This window comes from Kogia breviceps, chromosome 7 (genome assembly GCF_026419965.1).
Source record: "Kogia breviceps isolate mKogBre1 chromosome 7, mKogBre1 haplotype 1, whole genome shotgun sequence".
In the NCBI taxonomy this organism is placed as follows: domain Eukaryota; kingdom Metazoa; phylum Chordata; class Mammalia; order Artiodactyla; family Physeteridae; genus Kogia; species Kogia breviceps.
Window position 1 is genome coordinate 104,355,127 of NC_081316.1, and position 13,314 is coordinate 104,368,440.

Genomic DNA, 13,314 nt, shown 5'->3' on the forward strand with positions numbered 1-13,314 from the left:
GCTCATTTCTTTATACTACTGCTAGTTGGCTGTCCCCGATCAGCTGAAATCACTGCACAGCTCAAGATCTGGGACTGAAACCAAAAGGAATAAATCAATGAAGGCCTGGATTTCTGTCCCACCAAGCAGGCTAGACTCTTCTAAGATGAGGAGCGGCCAAAAGCAGTGGGGAAGTTCATAACTGCGCTGGTCAGTGAGCTAAAATTACGTGACATGGGAAAGGTGTGCTCCCATCCTAATCCTAGGAAATCTCACTTAATCCTCCTGTTACTCTGCCATATTGCAATCACAAGGGTTCTATGTAACTCCTCCTTCTAGCACTTACTTAGAATCAACTCTACTCCAAGAAAATTAGTTAAGACATCACTTTTATGTGGAAGGCCTTCTAAATAATCAAAACCTTAAGTCAGCATTATTTCATTGCACAGAAGGGGGGGGCAGGGAGAGATGTTGGCCAGAAAATACTTATTCTAAACAGAAATGTTACATTTTGAAATTGTTCCAAAAAGAGAATATTGGCATGAACTTCCAAGATTTTGTGCTTTCTGCTGTTACTAACATGAAATAGGTTTGAGTTCTAATCCCCTAACATGAAACAAACCCAAAGCAGACAGACTGACAAATACTAACTCTAGTTACGCAGTGCCACACACCATCAGTTCAGAGGTCAAAAAAGAAGCACAGGCAGTCATAGAGTATACGAAGAGATGAACAGTGCACTTTTTTTTTTTGCGGTATGCGGGCCTCTCACTGTTGTGGCCTCTCCCGTTGCGGAGCACAGGCTCTGGACGCACAGGCTCAGCAGCCATGGCTCACGGGCTTAGTTGCTCCACGGCATGTGGGATCTTCCCGGACCGGGGCATGAACCCGTGTCTCCTGCATCAGCAGGCAGATTCTCAACCACTGCGCCACCAGGGAAGCCCAACAGTGCACTTTTTAAAAAAATCCTGATCTAGTGAGAAGGCATAAAGGAGTCCACCTGAGCAGAAGACTTCAAAAGCTAGATAAGGGAAGACAAAGAGGCATAAATGGAAAACTCATCAACAAGCTAAGACTATAATAAAGCAAAACTAAACTTCAATTTTTGCAAGAATGCAGGCGTTTTGGCACTCAAAGGAGATGCTGTCCCTACAACCTCTCTGTATACAAAGGAAATGTGAAATCCTGCAATACCGTAGCATGTAGTCACTGAAGCAACTGCCAGGTAGGGCTAATCCCCAAACAAGATTTCTTAAGAAATCGAATTCTCCGCTTTATCCCTTTTTTGTTTTTTGGTTTTGCATTTTGCTTTTTTTTCTTCTTCTTTCATTGTTAAATATTAGCATATTAGAGAAAGGAATCTTGAAGAAACAATCTTCAGTCACTCAAGGGGCTAAATCAAGTCCTCTTGAACCCACAGGGCCCACCAAGATAAAGGGCATTGGAATGATGAGTTGTTAATGAAGCAATAGACCGACTAAGAAACTAGGGAAAAGGAAAGGAAAGGTGCTGAAATCTGACCCCCTGGCAAAGAGGCAAAGTCTACATAAACCCATGGAGAAAGCGTGCAGTTTTAAGGAATCTGAGCTCCTTTACCCTCAGTACAATCTTATTCAGGGAATGCTTCCATATGCTTAAAAAAAAAAATCCACTTTGCCTGCTCCCAGATATATAGCATCAGGGCAGGGATAAATTTCAAGCTGGCACAAGTCCAAATCCAACAGTTGCAGCTGTAGTAGCTGCCTTGTTTACAAAGCAATTCAGGAAGCTTTTAGAGGGCAGAGTGCACCAGACAGAAGGGGTTCTGTAAGCAAAACATGGATGGATCCCAATGCATTCAGAGCAGACAACACATCTGTTCCCAGGTCCCCCTTGGAGACATGCCGACTACAAATCCAAGTCAACCTTAAATGCTCATGTTTTTTCAGGAAAGCATATCCACTGAAGCACTCAAATCAAAATTATATGCTGGCAGTTATTGGACCCTTGGGCCACCCCCACATTCTAACCAAAACTCTGAGAGCAACATTCCACACAAGGTTTTGAGCAGACTCCAATCTATGACCTGGACTACTTTGCTGCGTAGGACGCCAAGCGTAAGGATGCCTTCAACTGCCATTTTCCACCTCTTATCAACTATGCTCCTTAGCTTCTGTCTGACCTTGTGTCCGTCCAGCATAATTATGTGAGGAAAGGGTATGTCCCAGAATCAAAGTCGGTTCCCCTTGTTACTTCCTCACATCCAGAAGATTTCAGTAATCTCACTTGATTCTATTCCCCTTTAGTTCTTTCTGCTGCTGTCTCTTTGCCATTTTTCTTTTCTTGGCATAGTTTAATTCAGAATTCCTCTCTAAGAAAAAGAAATATACAGTCAAGAAGTGCGGGGGGGAGGCGGGGATGGATAGGGAAAGAGCAATAGAATAAATGCTGAAAAGGAAACAGAGAGTACCTTCTGCCTGTTTACAGAGCTTCAAAAAATGTGCCACGATGATGACATGGGTGAGAATATGATGGGCACAGATGGGCATAATTAAAGCAGAAAGGAGCTCTTAAGATGCTTAAAAGGGGGTAGTTCAGCTCTCTTAGCTGAAAAGTAACCAAACGTATAAGAAACAAAAGACTTTTAAAAGATATGCTTAATTGTATATGGATGACAATGACTATTTGAAATTCACAGGATTTGAAATTCATGTTATCTGTCCATCCGATCTCTCACACAGTGGGCCTTACCCATTGCAGGTGAGTTTCCTGTAAGGCAAAGCATACATCCAGCCTACTATATGGACTCTGCCAGATACTTAGCCTTTTTTAAGAAAAAAAAGTACATCTCAAGCCGTCTGCGAGTCTGGATCTTTAAAAGTTTCTGTACCTTAATGGCTGAGCACAATAAAAAAGTGATGAAAAAAATAGATGAAAAGGTTTTCTATCTGCTAATGCATCTGACTGTAAAAAAGTAAATTAATTAAAGATAAGTTTTAACTTGGAGCTTAAAATATTTAATCAATTAATTAAAGTAAAATTTAAGAATGCTGGAGAGGGTGTGGAGAAAAGGGAACCCTCCTACACTGTTGGTGAGAATGTAAATTGGTGCAGCCACTATCGAGAACAGTATGGAGGTTCCTTAAAAAACTAAAAATAGAGCTACCGTATGATCCAGCAATCCCACTCCTGGGGGACAAACTATTAATTCGGAAACATACATGTACCCCTATGTTCATAGCAGCACTACATACAATAGCCAAGATGTGGAAGCAAGCTAAATGTCTATCGGCAGATGAATGGATAAAGAAGATGTGGTACATATATACAGTGGAATACTACTCAGCCATAAAAAAGAATGAAATAACACCATCTGCAGCAACATGGATGGATCTAGAGATTATCATACTAAATGAAGTCAGACAGAGGAAGACAAATATTATATGATATCACTTATATGGGGAATCTAAAATATGACACAAGTGAACTTACCTACAAAACAGAAAATAGAGAACAGACTTGTGGTTGCCAAGGGGGGAGGATGGTAGGGGGAGGGATGGACTGGGAGTTTGGGATTGGCAGATGCAAACTCTTATATACAGAATGGATAAACAAGGTCCTACTGTATAGCACAGGGAACTACAGTCAATATCCTGTAGTAAACCATAATGGAAAAGAAGATGAGAAAGAATGTACTATATATACATAACTGAATCACTTTGCTGTACAGCAGAAATTAACCTAACATCATAAATCAACCATACTTCAATAAAATAAAATTTCAGAAAATATAAAATCTGTACTTTCCCAAGTTTGGCTACACATAGCACAGGAGTCACACACTCAGGAAGGACCATGACATCATGCTAAAATAAACCTTTCTTCTGTGGGTTCCCTGGGTAGAATATTTGTCATAACCACAGTAAAAGACAATCATGATCCAGTTGCCCCCACGACCATAAACATGCTTCTCCTGCACTCAAATGAAAGAGCATATACAGCAACAAACCGCTGCAGATTTACAGCAGGAGTAAATGTTCAGCATAAAATCCCAACCGTGTCTTTGTGTGTGCAGCATCTATACAATAAACCAGCACAAAGCCCAGTACTGTGTACCTCTCACTATGTAATTACACATGTTAATTACAAGTTTAATCGCACATATTAATAACACCTAGTCTATAATTGCAATGTATTCATGTAAACCTAATCAAGGAAAACTGGAATTAGTTGCATAAAACTTGTAATGAAAAATATAACGACTACACTAAAAAGATAGGGATAGGAATGCATATCTGTGACAAACTGTTTGTGTCAAGAAGAACAGAAAGTGATTCTTTTTCCTGAACATTATTTCAGGCCCATTTAACACAATCGGTACCACTCAGTGAATGTGCAGTGTCTTACACACATCAAATCAGATTTGGATAGTGTTCCTGACTTCAGATAAAATGGCATTACTATATTTAGTTATGGAATAATAGGAAGTGCTTACATTTTTAAACTTAATAAAAAGTGGGACAGATTAAGAGTTAGGAGAGCCTGACTCTAATCTGCTATATGGTATTTAAACAGCAAAACAAGTCTCCCTCATGAAATAGGTAGGCTTCATGCAGTCTCTGACTTAATTTCATCCTTAAACAATTTTTTAAAGTGTGGTCAAAGAAAGTGGAAGACAGCGGAAATGCTATTTAGAAGAATTTCACAAAACCAAAGTCAATCATCAGTCATTTGTTGCATGTCATTTTATATACCCTCACTGGGAAATTGTCACTTCCTAAGTTTCTGAAGCTTCATTTCTCCAAAGAGAACCAGAGTTTAATAAAAAACAAAAACAGCCTTTTGGCTCTCGGAGCAGCACCATGGAGGTCGGAAAGAACAAGCGCCTTACGAAAGGGAGCCAAGAAGAAAGTGGTTGACCCATTTTCTAAGAAAGATTGGTATGATGTGAAAGCACCAGCTATGTTCAATATAAGAAATATTGGGAAAACACTAGTCACGAGAACTCAAGGAACTAAAATCGCGTCTGATGGCCCTCAAGGGTCGTGTGTTTGAAGTGAGCCTTGCTGATCTGCAGAAGGATGAAGTCGCATTTAGAAAATTCAAGCTAATCACTGAGGACGTTCAGGGAAAAAACTGCCTGACTCATTTCCATGGCATGGATCTTACCCGTGACAAAATGTGCTCCATGGTCAAAAAATGGCAGACCATGATTGACGCTCACATTGATGTCAAGACTACCGATGGTTATTTGCTTCGCCTCTCCTGTGTGGGTTTTACTAAAAAAAACCCAACAATCAGATTCGGGAGACCTCTTATGCCCAGCACCAGCAGGTCCACCAGATCCGCAAGGAGATGATGGAAATCATGACCCGAGAGGTGCAGACAAATGACCTGAAAGAGGTAGGTGGTCAATAAACTGATTCCAGACAGCATTGGAAAAGACATAGAAAAGGCCTGCCAATCTATGTATGCACTCCATGATGTCTTTGTTAGAAAAGTGAAAATGCTGAAGAAGCCCAAGTTTGAATTGGGAAAACTCACGGAGCTACATGGTGAAGGTAGTCGTTCTGGAAAAGCTACTGGGGACGAGACAGGTGCTAAAGTTGAACAAGCTGATGGATATGAGCCACCAGTCCAGGAATCTGTTTAAAAATCAGACTTTTAATGGTGACAAATAAAAGACCTCTTTTGTGATATTTAAAAAAATAAAAATGAAAATAAAATAAAAACAAAGTCAATTAAAACATTAATTCAAATAATAACTTAAGTAAGACTATAATTAAGTTTCTTCATTCTAATTGCTGTTTGATTTTTATGAACCACTTCCTTACCAGACTAACAACAAAAATTTTTACAAAACCCTAAATGACAGACTTCTAGATTTTTTTTCATGTAAAGCTTGGAAATATTCTAGTTTCACTTTTAGTAATATATGCCTTTTTTTTTTTTTGGCTCAGGACTAAATCAAGTTGATGTGCGAAAGGATAAAACAGCTATATGAAGAGGACTGAAGAAATTTTAAAATGAATACTGAGTCTGCTCTTATAAACAGCTTTATGAAGCAAACTTCAGTATTTAAAAAAATTCTACTGAATCTGCTTTTCAAAAGTGAGTCACGATTTCATGTCTATACGAGGAAGAACGATAGAGACTCCCAACTGATGCTAAAGTAGAGGGCCAGCGAGGCAGTGAGCAAGGCAGTGACACAGCCCTCCGGTGAGTCAGTATCTCTCTGGGAAAAACAGAAGCAAAGTCTTGTTGCTGAAATTTGTCTTGTAATCGCTCCGTTGTTTAAGACAACCAGTGAGTGAGGTCTCTACTTCCATGACATCATTTACCGTTAACATATCCTGAGCCAGTTCAAAACTAGAGGTATTTTACAAGCACCCAGAGCCCTTACCCATTAAAAATAGCTAATAAATAGCCATGCACTGTGATGGAAGAATGCAATATTTTCCACAAGAAATGATATCATTTATCTTTTCCAAAATTTTATTCACACCTCAATTACTGTTCATCTGTCACCATCACTCCTAAAACCCAAAGCAAGTAATCACGTAAAAGATAAATTCTCACTGTACTTCCACTGTGTTTACACATAAGAAAAGAAATTTTAAAACTACCATTTCCTTCAGCCATTAAGTTAGTCACTTTAAGGTTTCTTGGTAAAAAGCTAAAGAAATCCCTGGTTTATTTACCCATGGGAGGGGAGTTGAGAATAGGTAACATTTATACATTTAAATGTTTAAGACCTCAAAATGTTTGCTCGGAAGTATTATGAGCTCTCATATGTCATTCAACATATAGCAAATCAATAATGATTCATTGGGCTTCCCTGGTGGTGCAGTGGTTGAGAATCCGCCTGCCGAGGCAGGGGACACGGGTTCGTGCCCCGGTCCGGGAAGATCCCACATGCCGCGGAGCGGCTGGGCCCGTGAGCCATGGCCGCTGAGCCTGCGCGTCCGGAGCCTGTGCTCCGCAACGGGAGAGACCACAACAGTGAGAGGCCCGCATACCGCAAAAAAAAAAAATAATAATAATAATGATTCATTAATCATACTTTTTTCTTGCAACAAATGTTTATGAGATTATTACTTTGTAGACAACAAAACAAAAGATAGATCAACATTCTCAGCCCAACATAAACCAGTTTTCTGCAGGGTTCCTCCTTCTGCAAAAACTCAGCATTATTAACAGTAATCTAAAATAATGATCAAATCACAACTGCTAACATTTATTGAGCGCTTACTATGTGCCAGGCCCTGTTCTAGACCCTTGGCAAATATTAGTTCATTTAATTCTCGAAACAGCTCTAGGAGAAAGATTCTGTAAGTATTTCCATTATCCAGACAGGGAAACTGTGGCACAGTGTGACTGACTACATAACTTGAACGTGATCACAGTTAATAAATGGCAGAGGTAGGACAGGATCCCAGGGAGTCTGGCTCCAGAAATCAGCTCTTAAACACTAAGCTAAAATTAATTTCAAGCCAATATCTACCATCACTCTCATCACATCACACTCAAATGGATTAATTTTTTTATGTAAATATACACACAGTATATAATTGTTAATTCATTAAGTAATGCTGCATTAAAATAACATCCTCTTCTAGAATCCTTTCTTTATTTTTTGTGACCTCAATTATTTTTAACCTAATGGACTTTTATTTTCATGAAAGTATATTATTAGGGAATAGGAAAAGAAAACACCCAACACTTCTACTATGTAAAAAAGGACATCTTCATGATACTTACTCATGTAATATTTTTATTAGTTCAGGGAATCCTAGTTACCTTAATATTACTCATTTGAGCCCCCATAGTTAGCAAGAAGGCAAAAGTCATCATAACATAAAACATATACCAACTGCCTATAACCCTAGTAACACTGCAATCTACCTATCTCTGTCCATAGAATTATATTCTTTATAGGTCTCTGGAAGATTCTACACTGCATGTACAAAGACAACAGCCCTCAATATAAAATTGTAGCTCTTATCAAAGATTCAGAATTTCATGAAACCAGTGAAAGTGATGATAAAGACTGCTCGAATCCCAAGCAAGATCACTAACCAATCAAAGAGCATCTGGCAAAGTTAAACCAAATAAAAAACCAGGAGGGAAAGTCAGAAAGGACAAAAAGAGGCTAAACACTTGGAGACGGGAGGGATATTCAGTCATCCAACTTTATCAAAAAAACTGCATGGCAAATACAGTCACCACTTGATCCTTCGCTCATTCTAAGAATTACAGAGTTGCAATTATATTTTAAATGTTGTTAAATCTAAGATAAAATAATATTCCTCATTTTTATTTTCACTCTCCACGATAAAGTTCAGTCACATCTCTTTACCTCTATTTACATGAAATTCTGGTACCTGCTTTAAGTGAATTCACTTCAGTGACCTTTGCCAGGCATCAATTATCTAATAAGGTGGGTCTCCTGTACCCAATCTGCATTTTAAAAGGAACCACAACTTCAGACTTGGATGAGGGAGAGCGAGCATATCTTCTAGCAGAGCGATCTAATGGGGGAAGAGTTTTGAGTCTGAAAAACTGGTTTCTAATACCTACTGAACTGCACAACAGCTGCAGTGAGTTTGGGAAAGATCTCGTAACCTGTCTCAGACAGTTTGCACACTTGGAAAAATGGAATATTCCCTACCTTATGGTCCTCTTATGAGTAGAAAATGAGACAGCACATCTGAGAGCGATTTTTCAGCTGTAAATGGCTAACCAAATGTTGATCATTCTTACAAACTCAACTGCCATTCCATGAGTTGACAGTCAATTTCACCAAGCATTCATCATTCATAGATTACATATTGACTGACTTTCGGTTGCATACTTTAGATGCTGAGGGAAGTAACCAAAAACTAAAACAATATATCTGCTTTTAAAAGTCTGCTTGAGTTGTGAGTTTTCAAAGCTTATAAGAGAAGGTTTTCCTTTAAAAAATTAGCACACAAGGCAAATAAGTAATATGACATTAAAGGTGTAAAAACAAGAAACACTGGAACTCCTAAGAAACAGTTTGATTCCAACTAAGATAATCAGGGTAGGCCTCCTGAAAGAAGCTGCATGAAAGAAAGATTAAAAGTCAGGGTGATCTTAGAGTTGAAAGACCTTACATCCAACTTCACTGGGTTCATCCAACGCCTTCTGTGTCCCTGTAAAAGGAGTCCTCAAAACACAAACAATGGTGACAAGGTAATATGGGGCTTGTGAAGACATTCAATTCATTATTATCTACTGTGCCACCTGCCATGTCTGGCATGCAGTTTAAATATACTGTAGTGGCATAGCTCATTTGCTGGTAATACCAAGTCAAACCATTAATATACAACTCCACTGAAGACACTGACAGAAAATTTTAGCTCCAGGTCATGCATTTATGAAGAGACAATCAAAGACACATTTTTGTGAAAAGCAGGAATCACATTCAAAAGCTGGGCATCTTTGGCCAATTGTCTGCTGCTTTCCTATATTAAATCTCCAGAGTGAAAAAATACTAAACAATGTATTTCTATTTTTGCCCATCAGAATCACTAAACCCTGATATGAAGCAAACTGCTCAGATTGTAAACATGGAAGGAATAAATCTGCTGGCTAACAGTAAACTCAAGTAGCACAAATCACATCTAGTATTCTTGTAGACTCTCCTTATCAGTATTTAAGCAGCAGAGACAGAACCAACAACCACAGATAAAGCACACCACACAATTTAAATTCATCTGGTGTTCTGGTGTCCTAGTATTCCGTCCTATACAAACCTAGATGGCTTATTCTCAGACTCTACACATAACCACCCTGCTAACTTGTTGGCTCTACTATCAGAGACTGTAGCCACTGAGCCCCTTCATGCTGGTTAATTGCAAGGATTATAGACACACACACACACACACACACACACACACACACACGCACAACCTGGTCGATTTTGTACTCACGGTCTAAAAACTCAGGCAAGCGAGATGTGATCAGGTAGTCAAGAAATAAAATTAGAAAATGTTCTATACACTCTTCTGGCTTTTTCAAACTATTCAAATAATTATTTAGACTAAATCTTATCAGCCACAGGGTGTTCAATTTAACGTAGAAATGAGTGAGAAAGGGGAAAAGTTTATAAAACAATATAGCAAAAGGAGTTTCAGCGAATTAGTGGCTTTTGAGATGGACATTTATTAACTATAAACAGATTTTAAAATAATTCTATATGTAAGTGTAGGTGTGTTTATAGAAACACAAAAGAGGGGGAAACGTTTAGGGGAAAATGTGGTCCAATACATGTCTTTCTTTCACCATCCAGAGGAAAACAGATTTCAACTCACTTGAAAACTGGCTGGCTGGAGACTACACAATTTCCCCCCCGTAGCTCATTAAACTGTTATATCACCTTGACAGTCACTTCCTGCAAAGTTAAATGCAAATCAAAACATTTTTAATTGAATCATGCAATACATGACTAAGGCAGCTCACTGTTTAGAGGAAATTTGTGAAGTAATTCATTACTGTGCTGAAGTAACTACATCCCCCCTGATAGAAATAACTCAGATTTTAACATACCGAGTCTACTTAAAGCCGGGGACACCTGCAGTGAAAAGATGCTGCATTTATACTTATCTACCTCAAGTTCTATGGCTCTGACTCTTTGACACCTTATTCAGAAGTAGCTAAGAAGCAATATTGGTGAGTAGTAAGGGACTTCAACTTGACATAAAGAAAAACTGGCTCCCCCTCCTCTCCCAGCCTTCACATATAAAAACAAGTCTTTCTTCAACAAAGTAAGATTTAATGAAGACACTAAGAGAAAAACCTTTGCCTCACCCATTCTGGAACTGCAAAGGTCACCTGTGGCTCAATGGTGATGCTTTGTAGATTTTGATAATGCACAAAAGAAAATGAAACTTCTTTAATCACATAGCCCGAGGGTATAAGTGGACCACTCAAATGGTTTATATGATTAGCTTAACAAGAAGGGACATCCACTCTTCTACTGCTTCATGTGATCTACTTACAGTCAAGGTAGCTATATTTAGAAAATTCCTACAGTACATAAGAACTGAGAGACAAATATCAAACTACTACCCTTTCAGGCTTCCCCAAAAAATTCTGTTAGCCTCAGGAAACCATGAGCCATTGGGGGTTTGCTTCAGCAGAATCTGAACCAGAAATATTATTCTATATTATACTTAAAAAAAACCCCTGCTGCAAACTGCATTCAGTGCAACATTGTAACCTGTTCCATATTTGAGATCAGAGTTTATACATACTAATGTCAAAGAGCCTATAGCTCAAACCCCACTGTTTATCACTACCTGAAAATTAAATTAAACATACCACATTAAGCAACCAACCAAATTTGATCTCCATTAAACCCAAGCCAAGAGTGAGGCCCTGACAATACGACTGAAGAGATTAGGGCTTACTTTAAACAGAGTGACTGTGATAAAACAATTCAAATGTGAGACTTTACAGGAGCAAGTATTTAAAGCACCTCAAGACAAATATGTACATAAACTATACAACATCATAATCTACGAAATATAAAAGATTCAGGAACCCATTAAATCATAATTTAGAATACAAATGTTACAGGAGGGAAGGAAAGGAGACTGCTCTGCTAACTGGGTCCTATAAATGAATGTGCAGTGAAAGTTCTTTTGAAGGCAAGAGGCAAGATCAATAAGGGGTGAAAATATAAATGTATTAACACAAAGCAAAATGCGATTCTTATTTTGCTACGGGCTGCTACTTACAGCATATTGTACTGGCCAGACAGTCCCCTTTTTAAGTTTTTATCCTTAAGAATCCCCTTCCCAGGACTTCCCTGGTGGCGCAGTGGTTAAGAATCCGCCTGCCAATGTAGGGGACACTGGTTCAAGCCCTAGTCCGCGAAGATGCCACATACCGCGGAGCAGCTAAGACCGTGCGCCACAACTACTGAGCCTGCGCTCTAGAGCCCGCATGACTACTTAAGCCCGCGTGTCTAGAGCCCGTGCTGGGCAACAAAAGAAACCACTGCAATAAGCCTGCGCACCGCAATGAAGAGTAGCCCCCGCTCACCACAACTAGCCCACGTGCAGCAAGGAAGACCCAACGAAGCCAAAAATAAATAAATAAATATTTAAAAAATAAAAGGAATTTTTAAAAAAAGAATCCCCTTCTCATTTCATTCCATCCTTATACTGTCACAATCACATACCTCTCACTTTTCTCCAGTGCCTAAAGAATTTCCAACCATTTGCCTCTTCCTACATAGGCTGCCCCTTTGTTTTGATCCCCTAACCACTCTCCTTTCTCACAATCATGTTTAATTCCTCATAAACACTCTGAAACACTCCAGTAACTTGAAACAACATTTCTACCCTTTGCCCTCTTTCCCCAATCCCAGGATAAGGTAAAAGAAGGCTGGGGGCTCCCTCTGACGCCTAGCCCCTGCCTTTAAGAAATACACCATAAACAAATATATTACTTTAAAATTTTTTCAACTCCAACTACTCCTAATAATTATTAAAAATTACAATCATCAGAGATGTCCAGTTTGCAAAAATCTCCCAGTTAATGAAAGCTATGTTTTCAGGTTCATAAAGCCAATACCCCATCTGGTCTTTTAAAGTAGGAAATTAACTGAATCCTCTAGAGAATTAAGAAATCTCTGACCATGAACCTGAAAATGAGCCCCCGAGAGTCAGTAATCTGATTAAACTGGGTGAACATGATGACAGAATGGACCTTAGATGGGGAGATCCAGAACTGGGAACAGATGCTAGGATCAGGAAGTGGCTTCCATCCAAGCCCAAAGTCAGTCCCTTGGCTCTTCTATAGACATTAGTCAAGGGAACACATTTTTGTTCTTACCCACTTTCATCTCAATTGTGCTCAAGCTCCAAATGATATTTCTCTGCGTAGTGAGTTGATTTCTTGATCAATGGATTCCGTTTGAGGCTTCCCATGACCTGGTCCCAAACCTCTCATACTCTCCATGTTCTCTTGGAGACACTCTGGAGAATATTTCTCAACTGGTGTGAATATAAGAATTACCTAAGGATGTTTTAAAAAAGAAATGCACACGCCCAGGGTCTCCAACCACAACTACTGAATTAGACACTCCAGGGAGAAGCCCCTGGCAGGTATGCTTTTTAAGTTACTGAAGCTCCTCTGATGGACACCACTGGTTGAGCACTGGTGATTTAGAATTGAGGACAATGGGTATAATGTAACAAGGAAAGACACACCGGATCACTGCATAAGGAAGGAGACAGGCAAGAGCAGAGAATCTGGAGTTGACTTCCTCCTGATGGTGAATGTCCTCTCCTCCTCTGCTGGTTGAAAGCGACGTCAGCCAGG

General features: G+C 39.3%; 1 protein-coding gene and 1 pseudogene across 12 annotated transcripts in view; one reads left to right on the forward strand and one right to left on the reverse strand.

Moving 5' to 3' along the window:
- The window catches only part of CADM1 (cell adhesion molecule 1), a 343,297-nt gene that overhangs the window by 248,314 nt on the left and 81,669 nt on the right, over positions 1-13,314 (reverse strand). The window lies entirely within an intron of this gene.
- On the forward strand, positions 4,821-5,667 carry LOC131759268 (small ribosomal subunit protein eS1-like; annotated as a pseudogene).